Source organism: Ovis aries, chromosome 4, assembly GCF_016772045.2.
Source record: "Ovis aries strain OAR_USU_Benz2616 breed Rambouillet chromosome 4, ARS-UI_Ramb_v3.0, whole genome shotgun sequence".
Taxonomy (NCBI): domain Eukaryota; kingdom Metazoa; phylum Chordata; class Mammalia; order Artiodactyla; family Bovidae; genus Ovis; species Ovis aries.
Window position 1 is genome coordinate 47625777 of NC_056057.1, and position 18795 is coordinate 47644571.

General features: G+C 39.2%; 1 protein-coding gene across 43 annotated transcripts in view; it reads right to left on the bottom strand.

Annotated features, from left to right (window-relative positions):
• LOC114114509 (uncharacterized) overlaps positions 1-18795 on the bottom strand; it is a 109763-nt gene that overhangs the window by 30166 nt on the left and 60802 nt on the right. For 21 of the 43 annotated variants that reach the window (XR_006059770.2, XR_009600379.1, XR_006059769.2 and 18 more), the window contains 2 exons: positions 18602-18765; positions 16268-18052 (listed from right to left, as the gene is read on the bottom strand). The exons of 7 other annotated variants lie outside the window; for them this stretch is intronic. The gene's annotated coding sequence lies outside the window, so the exon portion shown is untranslated. Of the gene's footprint in view, positions 1-7194; positions 10013-16267; positions 18053-18601; positions 18766-18795 lie in introns of those variants that run through there. 15 more of the 43 variants (XR_009600387.1, XR_009600392.1, XR_009600389.1 and 12 more) reach the window with 2 other exon arrangements.

Consider the following 18795-nt stretch of genomic DNA (forward strand, 5'->3'; position numbering starts at 1 on the left):
CAAGGGAACATTTCATGCAAAGATGGGCTTGATAAAGGACAGAAATGGTATGGACCTAACAGAAGCAGAAGATATTAAGAAGAGGTGACAAGAATATACAGAAGAACTGTACAAAAAGATCTTCATGACCCGGATAATCACGATGGTGTGATCACTCATCTAGAGCCAGACATCCTGGAATGTGAAGTCAAGTGGGCCTTGGAAAGCATCACTACAAACAAAGCTAGTGGAAGTGATGGAATTCCAGTTGAGCTGTTTCAAATCCTGAAAGATGATGCTGTGAAAGTGCTGCACTCAATATGCCAGCAAATTTGGAAAACTCAGCAGTGGCCACAGGACAGGAAAAGGTCAGTTTTCATTCCAGTTCCAAAGAAAAGCAATGCCAAAGAATGCTCAAACTAGTGCACAATTGCACTCATCTCACATGCTAGTAAAGTAATGCTCAAAATTCTCCAAGCTAGGCTTCAGCAATATGTGAACCGTGAACTTCCAGATGTTCAAGCTGGGTTTAGAACAGGCAGAGGAACCAGAGATCAAATTGCCAACATCTGCTGGATCATTGAAAAAGCAAGAGAGTTCCAGAAAAACATCTATTTCTGCTTTATTGACTATGCCAAAGCCTTTGACTGTGTGGATCACAATAAACTGTGGCAAATTCTGAAAGAGATGGGAATATCAGACCACCTGACCTGCCTCTTGAGAAACCTGTATGCAGGTCAGGAAGCAACAGTTAGAACTGGACATGGAACAACAGACTGGTTCCAAATAGGAAAAGGAGTATGTCAAGGCTGTATATTGTCACCCTGCTTATTTAACTTCTATGCAGAGTACATCATGAGAAACGTTGGACTGGAAGAAGCACAAGCTGGAATCAAGATTGCCAGGAGAAATATCAATAACCTCAGATATGCAGATGATACCACCCTTATGGCAGACAGTGAGTGAAGTGAAGTGAAGTGAAATCGCTCAGTCGTGTCCAACTCTTTGCGACCCCATGGACTAGTAGCCTACCAAGCTCCTCCCTCCATGGGATTCTCCAAGCAAGAGTACTGGAGTGGGTTGCCATTTCCTTCTCCAGGGGATCTTCCTGACCCAGGGATCGAACCCGGGTCTCCCGCATTCCAGGCAGACGCTTTAACCTCTGAGCCACCGGGGAAGCCCCATGGCAGAAAGTGAAGAGGAACTAAAAAGCCTCTTGATGAAAGTGAAAGTGGAAAGTGAAAAAGTTGGCTTAAAGCTCAACATTCAGAAAACGAAGATCATGGCATCTGGTCCCATCACTTCATGGGAAATAGATGGGGAAACAGTGGAAACAGTGTCAGACTTTATTTTGGGGGGCTCCAAAATCACTGCAGATGGTGATTGCAGCCATGAAATTAAAAGATGCTTACTCCTTGGAAGAAAAGTTATGACCAACCTCGATAGCATATTCAAAAGCAGAGACATTTCTTTGCCGACTAAGGTCTGTCTAGTCAAGGCTATGGTTTTTCCAGTGGTCATGTATGGATGTGAGAGTTGGACTGTGAAGAAGGCTGAGCACTGAAGAATTGATGCTTTTGAACTGTGGTGTTGGAGAAGACTCTTGAGAGTCCCTTGGACTGCAAGAAGATCCAACCAGTCCATTCTGAAGGAGATCAGCCCTGGGATTTCTTTTGGAAGGAATGATGCTAAAGCTGAAACTCCAGTACTTTGGCCACCTCATGCGAAGAGTTGACTCATTGGAAAAGACTCTGATGCTGGGAGGGACTGGGGGCAGGAGGAGAAGGGGACGACAGAGGATTAGATGGCTGGATGGCATGACTGACTCTATGGACGTGAGTCTGAGTGAACTCCGGGAGTTGGTGATGGACAGGGAGGCCTGGCGTGCTGCGATTCATGGGGTCGCAAAGAGTCAGACACGACTGAGCAACTGAACTGACTGAACTGAACTGAATGTTTTGAAGCAAGGTTTCACACTTAACCATGATTAATAGTTTATGCCTGCATATGCTCTAGTTTTGGAGGATGGTGATACATTTGATAGGAGATAGTATTTAGATTAGCCCTTGTTATGTGCATTTTGATACAGTTTTAGCTTCTCAGTAAAAGGTGATTTCATGCTTCAGTGAATTCTTCACAGATTTTAAAAATAATATATATGTGTAAATGCAAGTATTTTACTAGAAAGCAAGTATCTTTAAGGAATTCCAGGTGTATAACATGGCCCCATAACTTTCTTCGTAAGTAAGGAGGCTAGATAAATGGTGCTTGATGATAATGTACTCCACCTCCTATTGGAAAATTAACATTATTTACCAAGAAGGAACTAGGGGAATAGGGGCAGAGATTTGCATTGCTGAAGAGTCAAAAAACCACTGAAAATATTTTCTACATGCAAAAAGGAAACATGTATATTGAGAGCAACAAGAAGAACAAGTGAAGGTGCATGATAAAGCTTTTTTTTAATGATGAAAACTTAATGGTTCATTAGTGCATCTAGAGCTTAATTTCTAACAGGCAAGCTGGGGATTTTAGGTACAACGATCCAGTTTAGTTTCTCAAAGCCTAGCTGCTATAGCCACAGTATAGGATCTCTTCCTATTAGACTGCTACTGCATTGAAAGGTTGCAGCTTCCTAGAGTTCTTTTTAAGAACAAACTATGGTTATATTTAAGTTGTTGCTTTGAGGGAACCAAAGAACCTAAAATAGCCCCTGACCAGTATTGCTCTGAGGTCTCAAGTGTTATTTCTCTGGGAAACTTTGTACATGGTACAGGAGTGTAAGAGTAGCATGTCTTGTTGCCCTAATTTCTGTACTGGGAATTTCAACAAATAAACTATGATGAGGAATTCAAAAAATAAAATAAAGAAACTCCATACTGTTCTCCATACTGGCTGTACCAATTTACATACCCACCAATAATGTAGGAGGGTTCCCACACTCTCTCCAGTCTATTGTTTGGAGACTTATTGATGATGGCCATTCTGACCAATGTGAGGTGATACCTCACTGTAGTTTTGATATGCATTTCTCTAATAATTAGTGATGTCGAGCATCTTTTCATATGTTTTTTGGCCATCTGTATGAGTTCTTTGGAGAAATGTCTGTTTAGATCTTCCACTCAATTCTTTGATTGGGTTGTTTCTTTTTTCATATTGAGCTGCATGAGCTATTTGTATATTTTGGAGAATAATCCTGTGTCAGTTGCTTTGTTGGTAAATATTTTCTTCTATTCGGTAGGTTGTCTTTTTGTTTTGTTTATGGTTTCCTTTGAAATGCAAAAGCTTTTAAGCCTAGTTAGGTCCCATTTGTTTACTTTTGTTATAAGGAGCTTAGTTTTAGTACATAGCTTGGCTTGCAAGGAAGTAAGAGAAATCCCAAAGGCATAAAAAAAGAAAAAGGATAAAAAGGAGCATAAAGTGTAAGCAAATGCAAAATCCATATATTGGAGAAAGGAATGGGAGGTTAAGCTTTGGGCTGCTGGAAGTAGATGGGCAAAATTTGAGAATCCCCACACCCTAAACCAGTATCCTTGAAGATGACTACAACCTTAGATAAGCGTAGCCCAGGAAGAATATTTAAGCTAGCAAAGCAAAGAAACCTATCAAGAACTCTGTCTCCACACTGATTCTAGATAGGGTGAAAAAGAGAAGAGAAAAAGAGGAATAGACACTCTCTGAAATTTTTAACCCATGAAATTGGCCAACTCTAGTCTGGAATTCAATCTTACAGACTCTGGATAGTCAAAAGAAACTCCAAACCAAGAAATCTGTGAATTTGCTAGAATACCGGTAGCTGGCTCACCAATTATGCTCAGCAGAGTAAGTGCTCACAATGTTAAAATTACTAAACACACAAATAAACCATCAGACAGAATCATCAGAAATAATTAACAACATATTTATTGCCCCACAGATTTTAGATATTGAAATCACCAGATAGAGAATATAAATAATCACATTTTATATATAAAAGAAATAAAAGTGGTTTCTAAAAATATATAGAGAGAATCCATTGGCTATAACCAGATAGATCTGAAGAAAAATGCTTAGAAAAATATGATCACTGAAATTTAAAATATGTTTGTAAATTAAATGTACATTAAGTATAACTGAAGAGGAAAGTTGTGAGCTAGAAGATGAATCTAAAGAAACTACCCAGAATTAAATACACAAAGCCAAGGGGTCAGAAAATGAAAAGAGGTTCAGAATCAGGGAAGATATATATGTCTAATTAGAGTTCCAGTAGGAGATAAAGACTAAGGGAAAGGTAATATTTGAATCCAAGTTGTTTGAAAAATTGCCATAAATGATGAAAAATATGAATCCACACATATAGGAATCATAAAAGATATCAAGCAAGATAAATGAAAAGTAAATTCAAACATGACAGTAAAACTGCAGGCCATAGAGGAACTACCAAAAAAGTAACTAAAGAGAAGTGGATACCATCTATAAAAGAATGATTTCTGGACTGATAATAAATCCCAGAGATATCAGCATAATATATTCAAAGTGCTGAAGTAAAATCGTTGTCAGCCTAAAACTGTTTCAGCAAAACGTTTTTATTATATTTTTAAAAATTGAAGTATAGTTGAGATACAATTTTATATATCAAAACTGTTTTTTAAGACCAAAAGTGGAATACAGTCATTCAGATAAACAAAACCTAAGGGGATTTACTCACAATAAACTAACACAGAAAAAATTTCTGAAAATGAGTCAACAAGTAACATTTGATATTCGAAAAGGAATAGAGACCAAAGAAATTGGGACATACATGAGTAAATCTAAACAAATATAGTACAAAATAATAATAAAACATCTAAATTGTGGGATTAAGAAAGACAACTAAAATATTGGATAACAATAGCATGTTGATTTAGATGAGATGATCAGAGTTTAAGAAATGTGTCTTAATTGGGAAGAGAGCTGAGATATAGATGAATAATAGCTAGCCGCTGATTGTTTATAATGCACCCAGGCGTATGTAGTAACTCATTTAACCTTCATAACAAATTTCTGAGTTAGATATTATAGTTATCCTCAGTTTACAGATGAAGTGGCAAAGAAAGTGGTCACACAGCTTGTAAGCAAAGAGCTGGGTTCAAACTCAGGTAAAATCACTCCAAAGTGGATCCACCATATAGTATTCGGTGCTGTTTTTAGAAAGTTAAATAGCAATGATAAAAATTTTAAGTAACAATAGAATATATAGCTTCAATGAGGGGAAGTAGAATAAGAAAGAAAAAACACTAAGTCAATACAAAAGAAGGCCCCCCAAAAAAAGCAAACAGAAAAATGTAGAAAAAGCAGATTTTTAAAAAGAAACTGGTAATCTCCCACAAAGAAAGTAACTATCAAACTTTCAATGAACAATCTATTTACTTAAATCTAATACACAGTTATCCAGAGGCTAGATAGAAGCAATGCCTCTACAACTCATTTTGAGGACAGTTTGAAAAAGGAAAGCTATAGACCCATTTATATGTTAATAAGAATACCTTTCTAAAATATATTTATTTAAATCACCACATGAAGAGGCTAAAATAGAAAAACCATATTATTACCTGATAAGTATAAGAAAATCATTTGATAAAACTCATTGATGATAACAGGAAATTTTATAAAACTAGGAATGAGGAAAATTTTCCTTTACCTAAGAAACAATTTCTACCAAATAAGATACTTCTGCTTGAAATTATCACATATAAAAAGTAGTCCCTTAAAATAAAGAATGACAGATAAGCCCACCGTCACTACCTCTGTCAACACTGCAGTATCTTTGCCAGCAGAGTAAAACAAAAAATAGAAGTAAAAGGGATAAGAATTTGAAAAGAAAAATGAAACTGTCATCATTTTTTAATTATAACTGCCCTCATAAAAGATACAGGTGAAATTATTTAGAATCTATAAGAGATTCATTAAATGACTAGATTTAAGATCAATATATTAAATTATATTTCTTAAAAAAAAAACTGGGGAAATAAAAGAGAAAACTCAAGTGCTTTTCCTGCTTATTCTGTATAAACTGTTCCAGTGGATAACCAGCTAGTAGATAAAAAGAAGCATCTCAGTTATTTAAAGTAATCCATAAAAGCAAAATGGGAGAAATAGAATATTGTCTTTTTGCAACTGACAGTTAATGAGTCTAAACACTGATATCGGTGGCTGCGGATATTTTTTAAAAAGAGTGAAAACCAGACTTCCTGAAGAAAAAACATAAAGGAATCAAACCTAATTCTAATGGAGCATCTGGACTGAGCTGCCAGTTTCTAGGAAATACAGAGGACACAGGAACATGACAGACTACATCACAAGTGTGCAAACAGCGAAATCCAGATTGTGAAACTGTGTCCAACAGACTGAGTTCTGCAACAGATGAGGTGTAAGGAAAAGAAAGGATGGAGGGGGAATCTGTAAATTAAGAGAGTTAAAAGACATAACAAGGTGTTTAAAAAAAAAGACTGGCAAACTAGAGTTCAGCATAAAGAAATGCAAGAGAGAGAGTGCTATGAAAGTCAGGATAGTAGTCATCTTGGAGGAAGAGAGGGGAGCCTGACTTGTACGGGGCATATAGAGAGACTTGTGATATGACTGGAAAAGTTCTGTCTCTTGACCCAGATGGTTGCTAGTGTAGCCACCTTATAGTTATTCACTAAGCAGCCATGAAATTAAAAGACGCTTACTCCTTGGAAGGAAAATTATGACCAACCTAGATAGCATATTCAAAAGCAGAGACATTACTTTGCCGACTAAGGTCTGTCTAGTCAAAGCTATGGTTTTTCCAGTGTATGTATGGATGTGAGAGTTGGACTGTGAAGAAAGCTGAGCACTGAAGAATTCATGCTTTTGGACTGTGGTGTTGGAGAAGACTCTTGAGAGTCCCTTGGACTGCAAGGAGATCCACCCAGTCCATTCTGAAGGAGATCAGCCCTGGGATTTCTTTGGAAGGACTGATGCTAAAGCTGAAACTCCAGTACTTTGGCCACCTCATGCGAAGAGTTGACTCATTGGAAAAGACTCTGATGCTGGGAGGGATTGGGGGCAGGAGGAGAAGGGGACGACCCAGGATGAGATGGCTGGATGGCATCACTGACTCTATGGACGTGAGTCTGAGTGAACTCTGGGTGTTGGTGATGGACAGGGAGGCCTGGAGTGCTGCGATTCATGGGGTCACAAAGAGTCGGACACAACTGAGCGACTGGACTGAACTGAACTGAAGCTCTGCATTTGTTTAATTTACTTTACAATTTAGAAGTTTTTTAAAGTTTTTTTTTTTACAGCTACATTGCTCTATCATGCAGCAAGTAATTAAAAAATATAATTAAAAAAAAACATTAACATAACTTATGATACCCAAGAATACATCAAGCAAAATATATAGAGAACATTTATGGAGGAAATTATATAATGTCAGTGAAAAATTTGAAAGAAAATGTTTTCAAGTATAGAGGTATATTAACTGATAGGAAAACTCAATATCATAAAGATTTGATTCTCCCCAAATTGGTTGTTATTAGGAGACAATTTTACATGAGCCTCTTGTGTTTCTGAATATCTTGTGAACAGAGACATTGACTACTTTTTTCTAGGCTGTCTTTTCAAGACTCTGTATAGCTAACAACCTGGGAAGACAGAGATACGTTCTTCCTACAGAATAAGAGAGTAGGTTTGTTTATGGTTTTCTAAGAAGATAATGTAATCCCTAGTGGGCTTCCCAGGTGGCACTAATGGTAAAGAACCTGCCTGCCAATGCAGGAGACATTAAGAGACACAGGTTCAATCCCTGGGCCAGGAAGATCCCCCAGAGGAGGGCATGGCAACCCACTCCAGTGTTCTTGCCTAGGAAATCCCATAGACAGAGGAGCCTGGTGGGCTATGGTCCATGGGGCTACAGAGTCGGACAGACTGAAGCGACTCAGCACGCACTGGGGTAAAGATCAGGCTGACTCACTGCCCATTATAAAAGATTCAGGTTCTCAAACCTCATTTCCTTTCCCATAACACAACCCATTGCACTGCAGGTTCCACCCAGCCCTCTTCTCATGCCCTCTGTCTGGGAATATGACAAAAGAAACCAACACCCAACACACTGTTTGCTGTGTTGTGAGTAATAAATCCTGCCCTTTGTCTGAGATCCCGGAGTCTCGTGTATTCTGCCAGTGTCAACAAGACTGTGGCAGGCTAGCTTCTCCATTTGCAAGTAGGATAAGTCTCAGACCCTTCACAGTTCTTCACAGTTAGCCACTTGGAGAAAAAAAGAAATTGGATATCTATTCATATTGTACACAAAATTCTATTCCGGGTGAATTAAGGGCTTAACTGTGAAAAGCAAAAATTTAACTTTTGGTAGAAAATATAACCGAGGAAAGCAGGAAAGATTTATTGAACAAAACATAAAAATCATAAGGGAAATAATCAATAAACACAATAAACAACTAAATTAAAAAGACTTCTGTTCATCAAAATATTCCATAAAGAAAACTAAAAGCCACAAACTGGTTCAATTCAGTTCACTCACTCAGTCATGTCTGACTCTTTGCGACCCCATGAACCGCAGCACACTAGGCCTCCCTCTCCATCACCAACTCCCAGAGCCTACACAAACTCATGTCCATTGAGTCAGTGATGCCATCCAACCATCCCCTTCTCCTCCTGCCATCAATCTTTCCCAGCATCAGGGTCTTTTCAAATAAGTCAACTCTTCGCACCAGGTGGCCAAAGTATTGGGGTTTCAGCTTCAACATCAGTCCTTCCAATGAACTCCCAGGACTGATCTCCTTTAGGATAGACTAGTTGGATCTCCTTGCAGTCCAAGGGACTCTCAAGAGTCTTCTCCAACACCACAGTTCAAAAGCACCAATTCTTCGGTGCTCAGCTTTCTTTATAGTCCAACTCTCACATCCATACATGACTACTGGAAAAACCATAGCCTTGACTAGATGGATCTTTGTTGGCAAAGTAATGTCTCTGCTTTTTAATATGCTATCTAGGTTGGTCATAACTTTCCTTCCAAGGAGTAAGCGTCTTTTAATTTCATGGCTGCAATCACCATCCACAGTGATTTTGGAGGCCCCAAAATAAAGTCTGACACTGTTTCCACTGTTTCCCCATCTTTTTCCCATGAAGTGATGGGACTGGATGCCATGATCTTTGTTTCCTGAATGTTAAGTTTGAAGCCAACTTTTTCACTCTCCTCTTTCACTTTCATCAAGAGGCTTTTTAGTTCTTCTTCACTTTCTGCCACAAGGGTGGTGTTATCTGCATATCTGAGCTTATTGATATTTCTCCCAGCAATCTTGATTCCAGCTTGTGCTTCTTCCAGCCCAGCATTTCTCATGATGTACTCTGCATATAGGTTAAATAAGCAGGGTGACAATATACAGCCTTGACATACTCCTTTTCCTATTTGGAACCAGTCTGTTGTTCCATGTCCAGTTCTAACTGTTGCTTCCTGACCTGCATACAGGTTTCTCAAGAGGCAGGTCAGGTGGTCTGGTATTCCCATCTCTCTCAGAATGTTCCACAGTTTATTGTGATCCACACAGTCAAAGGCTTTGGCATAGTCAATAAAGCAGAAATAGATGTTTTTCTGGAACTCTCTTTCCTTTTCAATGATCCAGCAGATGTTGGCAATTTGATCTCTGGTTCCTCTGCCTGTTCTAAAACCAGCTTGAACATCTGGAAGTTCACGGTTCACGTATTGCTGAGGCCTGGCTTGGAAATTTTTGAGCATTACTTTACCAGCGTGTGCTACTGCTGCTGCTGCTGCTGCTAAGTCACTTCAGTCGTGTCCGACTCTGTGCGATGATGAGTGCAATTGTGTGGTAGTCTGAGCATTCTTTGGCATTGCCTTTCTTTGGGATTGGAATGGAAAACTGACCTTTTCCAGTCCTGTGGCCACTGCTGAGTTTTCCAAATTTGCTGACATGCTGAGTGTGCACTTTCACAGCATCATCTTTCAGGATTTGAAACAGCTCCACTGGAATTCCATCACCTCCACTAGCTTTGTTTGTAGTGATGCCACGAACTGGTAGAAAGTATTTATTGGTAAGAAATAATAATACTGAATATATAAGGACTCGAAAATCAACTTCCAAAAAGCCAAAAAAATGGAAAAAAATGAGCAAAAGATATGTACAGGAACTTAATAGAAAAAGAAACAAATGGTACACACATTGAAGGATACTCAACTTCCTTAGTAATTCTAAAATTAATTGCACAATGGTAATATCTATTTTATTGGCATAAATTTAAAGCACTACTATGATGTACAGCAATAGAGCTTCTTATGCTGTTGGTAAAGTAAAATTTGATATAATCACTTTGAAAAATAAGATGTCAGTATGTTATAAAATTGAGCATTTTACATATACTAAATCAATTCTATTTCTAGGTATATATGCCTGAGACATTCTTAACTATAAGCACCAAAAAATGTACAAAAATGGAAAATACAAATATTTATATCAGAGAATATATAAATAGTGGATTTATTTATGTGGATAATCAATTTATTAAATGTTATTAATGAATACTACCATAATTATGGGAATGAATAAACCTACGTAATATCAACATAAATGATTACATTATATTAGACATATACTTTTGAGTGGGAAAAACACAAGCTCAGCAGGTACACTATGGCTCCATTTTTATAAATCTCAAAAACAAAACTAACCTCTTTATTATTTAGTGATATATGCCTATTTGGTAAAGCAATAAAGATTTAAGTACAGAAACGATAAAAACAAATCTCACAATTGTGATCACTTCTGGAGAGCTAGGGGAGGTTATCATCAAGGAAAGATATACAGGAAACTTAATAGTTCCAGATCTTAATTAAGTGGAAGACATGCATATACATAGATGTATTTCAATGACGATGTCAGCATTTTATGAAAAACAAATTTTTAGATGAAACCACTAATTGAGTCTCTACTTGATTATGTACAAACAGTAAATATTCTTTTGTCTATTTTAAAAAGATTCCTTTCTTTTAAACTGGAAGTAAATCTGTATCTGTTAGAAATAATGTAGCCAAAATACTGTGAATCTGAAGAATTTTGTTGCCAACACTTTATAGCAAGTATATAAACCAAAGTTATTTGAGTTTTTAAAATGCAAAATAGTATGAACAAAACTTGCACTATACCAAATTTGAACATCTAGTGAGAGTTACATTCATACTAAATTTTCTGCATCGTGGGTTTTTTCTGCATTCACTTTTTACTTTCATTAAAGGTTCAAAACATATATATATATACACACACAGACATATATTACATTTTTGTATCAAATGTCATCTAATGAAATAAGATAAAACAAGTTGAATATTTAAAAAGATAGCTGACAGTTGTGAGGAAAACAGTAGTAACAGGGTCATGGGGGGAAGGCTATTTCAGTGGTCAAGGTAAGAGAAGGTAGTGGCTTAAACTAGAATAGTCAGTGGAGATGGAAAAAGGTGGATACATATGGGATGGTGTTGCAGACTGGGTTTCCTGGGAAGCTGACTCTAAGAGAGTGAGATCGGGGTGAAATAAGTGTATTATTTAGGGCGCTTGGGGTCAACACCCATGGCAGGGAAGTAAAGGGAAAGGAAGGAAGCAGGCTGGGTGGAAGGAGAAGCTGGGCTGTGAGGCAGTCTCAGCGAAGCCGCAGCTGATTCCCTGGGGTGGGGGTGGGGAGGACACTGAAGCTGGGATGGCTTTCCAGAGTAACCCTGTGTTAGGAGTGAGGCCTCAAACATCCGTCTCTGTATGGCTTCTTGCCACTAGGAAAGGGGGGTGACCTTGAGTGAGGTAGCTCTTTCCAGGTGAGGGCAATTTCCAGAGAGGGCAGAGGGCTGTGAGTTGTCAGCACACCCAGCAGCTGTGGGCATACGTCCCCTCGTCCCTTCTCCTGGGCACGTCACAGCATCCACTACAGATGTGTGTTTCGGGAACAGCATTAAATGTGGGAAGAGGGTTACTGGGTTTTTGCTTTCAGAGCAGATGGTGGCGCCATTTACTGAGGTAGGAAGAAGAGGAGAAGGAAGAGGTTTGGAAGACGGAAATCCAAACATGTGACAGTGAAGTTCAAAATGCTTATTAAAAATTCAGAAGGCAGTGGCAAATTAGGCAGGCAGTTAGATGTGGACATGTGGACTCTTAAAGAGAAGTCCACGTTAGGAAAAAAAGTTAGTAGACATGGTAAATAGATGGCTTTTAATGCTCTGAGACTGCATAGGCTAATTTAGGAAGAATGTACAAATAAAGAGGACCCTGAGCCAGTCCCAACCACCCTGACTTAAGAAGTGAGACAGAGGACAGGAGCCAGCAAAGGAGAGTGAGAAGAGCTCACAACATGGGATATAATGAGAGCCAGGAGGAGGGAAAAAGTATTTCAAGAAGTAAAAGTGGTTGTGTCAAATGCTACTGAAAGGTGGGGTAGGACAAAACTGAGAAGAGACCACTAGATTTGGAAATTATGGGGGTTACTAATGACACTGACAAGAGCACTCTTTGAGGAATAATAGATACGTAAGTATTGAATTAGGGGGAAAGATTGAAATTGAGAAGGTGGAGACAGCTTTATAGACAACTTTTACAAGAGGGCCACTGTAGCCATTTGAATCTGAGACACTAGGGTCGGCTGCTTAGCTTTCCTAGTTTCTCAAGACAAGGCAGAATTGTTTTTATAATATCAGTTGTCCAATAAGTTGGTATGTTGTTCAGCACAGCGCAGAGCAACATTATGAGGGTCAAAAGCACGTCTCAGAGTCAGGTACAGCCAACGGGTTATGAGTTTCTGACTTCCAGCAAGAGGGTGAACTCTCACAAAGTAAGCTGAGTATCATGGCAGAGCATGCTCTAGGACAGAGTGCAGGGAACTTGGGCAGGCTAGAAAGGGTAGAAAGTTGGGTAAGTTTCCCTTAAAATGGCCCTACATAGGAAGGCAAGCCTCAGATGGACTTTCTCAAGGTCAAGATTGAAAGAGGAGGAAGAAAAAATTGCTGGCAAACATTTGTGGTTACATCACCTATCCTCTGATGTAACACTTACATTTGATTTCTGTGTGGCCCTCTCATTGATGGTTTTTAGGTAGGACAGCCAGATTGTCAATGGCTTTTCATTGCAGCTGCTTTGAAGTTTGGACTTTATTCTGCAGACAGTAGGAAACCACTGAAAGTTTTGCAGGGGAAAGATCTAATCAAAGTGAGTTTTTAACAGGATTATTTCTTCAGCAGTGAGCAGGAGTCAAGCAAAGCTAGGTTAGGAGCAGAAGGTCCACATAGGAGATCGTTCTGGTTGTGGAAATGGAGACAAAGAGGTGCCAGTTGATGGGTATGTGGCAGTAGAGAACAAAGACAATGCTCGGGTTTCCAGTCTACATTATTGGGGGGGTGTGTGTGTGTATGTGTGTGTGTGTGTGAATGACAACGGAGTTAGGTGGGCTGACATTTCAAAAGCAATAGTAGCCCATATATGATGGCACCATATAGCTTACAAATACTTTCACATCCATTATCTCATTTGCCCTCACAACGCCCTTGTGAGCTATTATTATGCCCATTTAACAAACACAGAATCTGAGACTCAGAGAGGTTAAATGATTTGCCCATAAGGTCACAAAGGACGGGCTTGTCCCTCTGTGCTTTGACAGTGCCCTCCAGATGTATTCTGACTCTCGGTGGCCTATGGGCTGGAGTCAGCCTGTGTGTGCCTTTTGAAAGGCATGTCCTGAAACTTCAGTTTCTTGGAGGTGTTAGCTCGATTCCATTTCTCTGATGCCAGTTCCCTGTGAACTTTCTGGATGAGGCTATAATATGCATATGATAGCTTGAGAGGAAAAAAAAAAAATGTTTCCCATTTTGACTCTAGGCCTTCTCTAAAATAAAACATTAATCCTCTCTCCTAAGCAGGATACCAGTTAGATTATTAAAATTCACCCTATGAAAGCCAAATCTTGGTGAGCTGAGATGAGAAAATGTGTTTACCTCACCTCTCACTGCCTGCCACTTTCTCAAATAAAAAGCTGGGAATTCCCTTCTGGTGGGTGAGATCTATTTCATTATCTTAACCACAAGTCGACAGACCCAGGGGCTTAGGTGTTAAACCAACCTGTAGGTCAATTCTGACTTCTTGAATTACTTAAATACTGGGTTTTTCTCTGGCATTAACTGAAAGGAACTTCCCCAAGGACTAAACTGACAGCCTTGTTTTCATCTATGGACTAAAGGCTGATTCTTATCCAAACCAAGGTGGTGGACTGAAAGACTGTCAGAAGTATGCGGATGTGATGTCACCTTGCTGATGGCAGTCTCCCAAGTCAAAATCCTTAGAACCTTGTCTTTCTCCAAAGCAGGAATTTCTACAGTCTTAGAAGTATCTTTCCTTATAAAAGTCTTTACACTTTTCAGGTCTTTTACCTTTAAAAACCTTGTGAATTCTCTTCTTGGTAATTAAAATCCATCTTAAATTAAATACAGTTGCCCTGATCTTGTCAAAAATGATGGTGCTTTCCTAGAGCTTCATTTTCAGAGTTAGAAAGCAGTTAGATTTTTAAACATTGATTTGTACTGCCATCTAGTGATACATTTCATTGCAAATTTCAACACCTTAGAGCACATTTCTGTAGGTCCGCTGAGTTACCCTTAAATATCATAGAATTGAGGATTTATGTTGCAGATAGAAAGCAAATTAGCTCCTCTACACAGCATACAAGGCTAAAAATTTTTTTCAACATAGATATAGAAGGGGGTGCCCAAGAGAGGTTCTCTTAAACCACAGAGGCTTGGATTAGCCTTTTTATTTATATCTTTGATTTTAACCATAATTATCCTACATAAATTGTTTACTCCTCCTAGGCAAAGAAATTCAATCCTGACTGACTAATTTAATGGTCACTCCAGTTGGAAAAGTAGAATTGCATACAGTTAAACACAAAAGCTACATTATGTTATCTGGGTTCAAATCCTGGCTTAGAACTTGCAACCTGTGTGCCCTTGGAGAGTTATGAAACACTCCCAGACCTCAGTTTCCTAATCTACAAAAGAAGGATAATAATCAAATCTATCTCACAGAGTCATGCAAGACACTACACCCAGCACAGAAACTGCCACAAAGTAGAGGCTCAGTGGGAACACAAGGTACCATTGTGCTGGTAGATCCCAGGCAGCCTAATTTGCATAGCCCCCCAGGATGCAGAGATAGAACAGCCTGTCCCACTCCATTAGCAGGCAGATCTGGCCATGAGGAAGATCCAAGGTCAGATCTCTGGTCACTAGAATTACTGTATGATCCGATAATTCTAGGTAAATACCTGAACGAATTGAAAATAGAGACTAAAACAGATTTTGTACACCAGTGCTCATCACAGTATTATTCACAGTAGCCAAAAGGTGGAAATAGCCCAAATATTCATCAGCAAATGCATGGATAGACAAAATGAGATATATATTAATGCATCAATGGAACACTGCTGCTGCTGCTGCTGCTGCTAAGACACTTCAGTCGTGTCCAACTCTGTGCGACCCCATAGATGGCAGCCCACCAGGCTCCTCTGTCCATGGGATTTTCCAGGCAAGAGTACTGGAGTGGGTTGCCATTGCCTGCTCCTCAGTGGAACACTGTTCAGCCTTAAAAACAAATGAAATTTGGATGCATGTGTGAATGACCTTGGAAACATTGTCAAAGACAAAAAGATAAATGCTGTCTGATTGCACAATATATGTTATCTATAATAGTAAAATCTGCAGAAACAGAAAGTAGAATGATAGCAGCAGCTGGTGGAAAGAGGCAAAGGGGAATTATTATTTAATGGATACAGAGTTCCAGTTCAGGATGATAAGAAAAAAGCTCTGGATATGAAATAGTGATCTTGGTTGCACAGTAGTGTGAATGTCAGTGAATTGTGCACTTAAAGATGGTTAAAATGGACTGTGAAAAACAGTATGGTGGGTTCTCAAAAAACTAGAACTACTATATGATCCAGCAATTTCACTCCTGGGTATACATCCCAAAAAAACAAAACACTAATTTGAAAAGATAAACGTGCCCCAATATTTACAGCAGCATTTACAGTTGCCAAGTATGGAAGCAAGCAAACTGTCTATCAACAGATGAATGAATAAAGAAAATATGTACACACACACACACACACACACACACACACACACACACATACGTACAATGGAATGCTGCTCAGCCAAAGAAAAGATTGAAATTTTGCCATTTGCTGCAACATAGACGGACTTAGAGGGCATTATACTAAGTGAAATAAGTCAGAGAATGACAAAGAGTGTATGATATCACTTACATTTACAATCTAAAAAAAATACACCAAACTAGTGAATATATGAAACACAAGCAGACTCACAGATACAGAGAACAAACTAGCGTTTACCAGTGGGAGAGGGAATCAGGAGGGGCAATACAAGGGAAGGGGATTAATAGGTAAAAACAATTGTATATAAAATAAGCTACAGTGATTTATTGTACAGCAGAGGGAATATAGCCAATATTTTGTAATAACTGTAAATATAGTATAACCTTTAAAAATGTGAATTTTATATATATTACATACTTATAACATATAATATTATACATCCAACTATACTTCAATGTAAAAAATTTTAAAGAAGAAATAATAAACCATGCTGGAATATGGAATGTGCTGGGAGATACTGAGAAGGTGGTTCTTGAGTTGGCCTCAAGACTAAGCCAGCTTTAAATGATCTAGGGAGGAGAGAGGAGGGGTGAAATGCGAGGGCCCAGCCTGTGCTGAACATGTGGGGAAATTGGAAGGACAACCTTGACGGCTTCTTGCCACAAAGACTCTGCCACCAGTAATGATTTCATTCTATTAAATAAGAAACAAAATAATAAAACAAATAATCGCTAACCTTAGGTAATGCTAAAGACTTTGTGTTTATTATCTTGCTTAACCCTCATAACATCATGAGGTGTGCGTGTACTAAGTCGCTTCAGTTGTGTTCGACTCTGTGCAACCCTGAGGACTGCAGCCTGCCAGGCTTCTCTGTCCATGGGATTCTGCAGGCAAGAATACTGGAGTGGGTTGTCATGCCCTCCTCCAGGGGATCTTCCTGACCCAGGGATCGAACCTGCGTCTCTTACATCTAACCTGCATTGGCAGGTGGGTTCTTTACCACTAGGGCCACTTGGAAATATCATGAGGTAGAACTGTACCTCAACCCATTCTACAGAGGACTAAACTGAAGCTCAGAGAAATTCAGTAACTTGCCCAAGAGCATGTTGCTAGAGAACAGCAAAGTTCCACACCCTGGCTCTTAACTGCTGGATTCAACTTCCTCTAGTTAATCAGTGACACAGTTTTCACTGTTGGCATTTCCCCACCACCTAGATAACCGAACAGAAAGGTAAACTAATTTTAAATTAGCTCCAGTTAATATTAAATAATAAAGCATTATCTGAATTATTCTCAAAGTGATGATTCTTAACCTTTGGAAGTGAGAGTCCCCTCTGAAAATCTGACATCAATTAAAGACCCTCATCCAGAAATATGTGCATATACACACAAAGTCTGCTTTGAACTTCAGGGACTTCCTGAAGCCCTGGAACAGCCCTAAGTTACCACTTCTTGACCTCACACTTCCAGATCCCAGAAAAGCCCCTCCAAGTACAGATGGTGTGGGTGTCACATTCAGTCCCAACATCCCCCCCATTAGCACAGATCATCAAGGTTGCTGGCGCAGCTGCTCTGCCTCTGTGTGCTCAGTAACTCAGTCATGTCCAACTCTTGGCGACCCTACTAACCAAAGGCCGCCAGGCTCCTCTGTCCATGGGATTCTCCAGGCAAAAATACTGGAGTGGGCTGCCAACATGTAATCAAATCATAAACTCTCTTCAACCATATTTGTTCTATTGAATAAGCATTTGAATTCTTGGCGAGCCTCATGGTCTGGGAACGCTGATGCTTTCGTTCTGCCAGTGTGAAGGGGAGCAGGCTGTGGGTGGGCCTTCTGGAACAAGGTTGTGTGACCAGATGCTATTGCTGATGCCTCACATACTGTCAGGTGCTGGGGTGGTCAGAAGTCACTTCCACCCTAGGGATCAGGAAGATAAACAAACAGAATTAACCGAACTCCCGTCCTGGAGCAGTCCTGCCCCATGTGTATTGGAGGAGGTCAAAAGTATAATAAATAGTTTCCTTTCCCCTCACTCTGAGTTTAGCAACAGTGTTTTTCTCCTCTTTAATTTTTTTCTAGGCAAGGAACAAAACACAGACAATGTACTATAATGTTAAAAAAAAATGTGTTTAGGAGACAGATGTAGATTTAAATCCTAGCTTCATAACTTACTCAGGCAAGTTACTCAGCATCTCTGAACCTCTGATTTCTGTTTTAGAAAATATGGACACCAGTGTTTATCTTACAGAATTGTTGTGAGGATTAGATAAGACAATACACTTATGTTCCTGACACATCATAAGTACTTAATAAGCAGCCACTAAAATCAGACCTCATGGTACTTATATTTCTGGCTATCAGGTTCACACTGAGATTAATAGCCCCACTGGATGGGTTTGCATAAGTCCTAGCATATCAAAAGCTATTGTGATCTCAAGGAAATATAAAAGAACCATAAACCCTAACCTCAATCATTCAGAGGCCATAACTGCTTTCTTAGATTTCTCTTCATTCTTGGCACAGAGCTTGGTGAACAGCTGAATGATGGCAGATACATGTGGACCACAAGTTACTACGGGAGAGCCAGGATCCCCTTAAAAAATCAATAAGTGGAGCAGATGTCCTGTTTACTGTTAACAAGACAAGAAGACAAGGTTAGT